The sequence below is a fragment of the Amborella trichopoda genome, chromosome 13 (genome assembly GCF_054954075.1).
Source record: "Amborella trichopoda isolate Santa Cruz 75 chromosome 13, AtrichopodaSantaCruz75HAP2 v2.0, whole genome shotgun sequence".
NCBI classification, from domain to species: Eukaryota; Viridiplantae; Streptophyta; class Magnoliopsida; order Amborellales; family Amborellaceae; genus Amborella; species Amborella trichopoda.
Genome location: NC_142348.1, coordinates 51365784 through 51369428, shown reverse-complemented (window position 1 = coordinate 51369428; position 3645 = coordinate 51365784).

Genomic DNA, 3645 nt, shown 5'->3' with positions numbered 1-3645 from the left:
TCCTATTACACTAATCTATATCCTATTACACTTTCACATTTTGTAGGGTTTGAATTTTGAAATTTTGAACAAGTTTATTCTCAACTTGCGATACGCCATATATTTGTATATAAAAAAACATGTTACAATAATACAAAATTTTCAAATACAATAAATTATAAAATTGACACAAATATATGTATATATTTTATAAATATATAGAATTTGTACTACAGGGTGTCCAAGGTTCTGGGTGCCCGCCTACGCATTGGGTACCAGGTTGGCCACCTAGGGGCCGCCTAGCGTTCTTTGAAACCTTGATTAGATCCTATGCTTATGACCATTATACCAAGAAAGAAATTAGATGGCTAGAAAACATGCAAGCAATTATTCCAAAGGGTTCTAAAGGAGATAATTTAGAAGATAAAAACCATCAAAATCTATTTATCCACACCAACAAATGAAAATGATTTATGGGTTATTTGGTTACCTAGAAATATATTTTCTTATAAAATCTATTTCTTGTGAAATTTATTTATAGAATTATATACAATGAGACTATTTTACCTTTGATACAAGGTGGTCACAATTTTTTACAACTATTTGATGTGAAATTTGATAGCTTGGAAGTGTCACAAAGTTCGAAAAAATTTCTTTTGAAGTTTGAGCTTGGTCAATGAAGCTCACAGTTACCCAATTTCACATCCAATAGTCAAGATTAATTGTGACCACCTTGTATCAAAAGGTAAATGGTCACATTCTCTAATTTCCCTATATTTATTGAGAATAGTATTTCTTATCAAATAAATTTCTACTATTTGAAGGGTACATAGATGCATAACATTTTTATGGATTTTTTTTAACCTTTTTCATTGAATACTTTTAATTATATTATTTATTATGTCATTTTTTATTACATTTGAGATATTTTCTCTCTCTATAAATTTTGAGACAGTTTCTCTCTCTCTAAAACTTTTGAGATAATTTATCTCTATAAAATTTTCTAGTATTTTTTTCTCTAAAATTTAATATAATTTCTCTCTTTAAAATTTTAAGATACTTTATCTCTCTAAAACTTAAATTTCAAATAGTCTCTCTCTAAAAATATTTAGGTAGTTTCTCTCTCTAAAATTTGATATAGTTTCTTTCTCTAAAATTTTAGGATACTTTCTCTATCTAAAACTTAAAATTTAATATAGTTTCTCTTTCTAAAATCTTTGAGACGGTTTTTCTCTCTAAAATGTTTTAGATACTCTCTCTCTCTAAAATTTGAGATAGTTTCTAAAAGTTCTCTTAAAAATTTTCAAGTGGGTTCTATCTCTAAAATTTGATATAGTATATCTCTCTAAAATTTTAAGATATTTTCTCTCTCTGTAAAACTTAAAATTTTAGATAGTTTCTCTCTCTAAATATTTCGAGATAGTTTATCTCACTAAAAATTAAAACTTGAGATAATTTCGCTCTCTAAATATTCTTAAATAGTTTCTCTCCAAAATTTTGAAATAGCTTCTCTAAAAATTCTGATATAGTTTCCCTAAAAAAAATTAGCTATCTTATCTTTCTAAAGCTTAAAATTTAAGAAAATTTCTCTCTAAAATTTTTTAGATAGTTTATCTATCTAAAATTTAAAATTTGAGGTAGTTTCTCTCTAAAAATGTTGAGATGTTGTCTCTCTAAAAAAATAGATATTTCTCTATCTAAAACTTAAAATTTATGATAATTTCTTTCTCTAAAAATTTTGTTAGAGTTTTTCTCTAAATTTTTTAGGTATTTTCTCTCTAAAATTTGAAATAGTTTATCTCCCTAAAAATTTGAGATACCCATTCTCTATCAAAATTATTAGGTATTGTCTCTCTCTAAAATTAGATAAAATTTCTCGCTCTAAAATTCTAAAACTCTCTCTCTCAAATTTAAAATTTGAAATAGTTTCTCTCTCTAATTCATGGGAGTGCTTTGGTAGAATTAATTGTATTTTATAAAATGGGCGGCTCTGTATTTGGGAAATCTACCTGGGAAACAATTTTTTAGGGTAAAGAAAAAGATACAAACTTCTTAATTTTTTTGCTTGAAACGAGGAAAATAAATTCGGGCACAAATACTTTTTTGTCTCAAAAATATTGCTAGCATTGTTTTTCCGTGGGGATGGCACATTTCTGTTAGCCCCTTATATAAGATGGAAAGTCGAACCTAGGTTCACTTGAGTTACATAGAATACATAAAGTGAGATCCATGTTATGTAAACAGAGTGAAGTATACATTGTTACGGATGTAATTCTTATCTTTAGACTTATTTTCTCACGTAGTATGGGATGGGACAGGCTCAAATTTTAGGGATGGCCATGGACCCGACCTTAGAACCCGAGGGGCAGACCCACCCAAACCAGGTCCGGGTTATGAGTTTAAAAATTGGACCCGGTAGGTTGTATCAGGGTCCAAATCTTGGATTCGAACACTATTCGAGTCCGGGTCTGGGTCAGGTCCAGATCCGGCTGATATTTTTTTATTCCCAACATATGAAATATATTCAAATATACTTAAATACATAGATATTTTAATTTTTGGATCAAGTCCAATCAGGTCCGAGTCCCACACTATATTTTTGGGTCCAGGTTTGATGAATTCGGGTTCGTTGGGTCCGGGACGGGACCTGTTGCAACCCCTACCGAATCTCTAATTTAGTGAAAAAGCATCATATCAAGTGAAATACCACGATATTAGTATTCTTGAATACAAATATCTAACCAGTATTCTTGAATACAAATATCTCCCCTGGTCACTTTGTGAGATGATGGTATTGCTAAATACTAATATTCCACTTGTAGCATTTTATTTTCAGAGAATATTGATATTTTCAAATCACAAATATCTTAAAACCATGATATTTTCAAATCACAAATATCTTAAAACCATGTGATATGTCTATATCTTTTTTATCAAATATTGAGGGATCTAACTAAATTAATGATTTCTTTAAATATTTATATTTTTCAACACCAATGTCTCACTATGTCGCCAATAAAATAGTCACATTTCCAAATACCAATATCTCATTCGCAGTTTCGATTGGGACATTAATATTTTATAACAACAATATCTTACATAATTTGCCTAAAAACCACTTCCATATTAATAGAGGGGCAATTTTCACTTTGCCCCTCTATCAATATGGGTTTGTTCTATTGTGTACTTGATGTGCACCTTGATGGGTTTTTTAGGCACAAGACCGAAAGAATTGATGAATTGTTAAATAGTGAAAACCTCATTATGTCATGTTTGGATGACAATTAATCTTTTTCTTGATAAGAGTTAACATTGTATTTAATAAGGAACATAATATATATAAGTCCAAAGAGAGCGCCCACAAGCCAGGCTTCTCAGCCAAAAAATGAGGTGGATGACAATTAATCTTACTAGGAATACTAATCTTATATGCAATTAATATACTGTTTTTTAGCTATTTTAAGCTATTATTAGTTGTTTCTCTGTTTTTCAACAAATTTTTGAATAAAGTAAAAAAAACACTATTTATAAAAAGATACAAATTTATCTCAAATAATTTTATAATGGACACTGCCAAACAACATAAGCATTATCATGGGCAACTTAGATTGAGCCAAATGATGTAAATATTCTTACTTATTCACAGATTCTAAACCCGAAACAAGA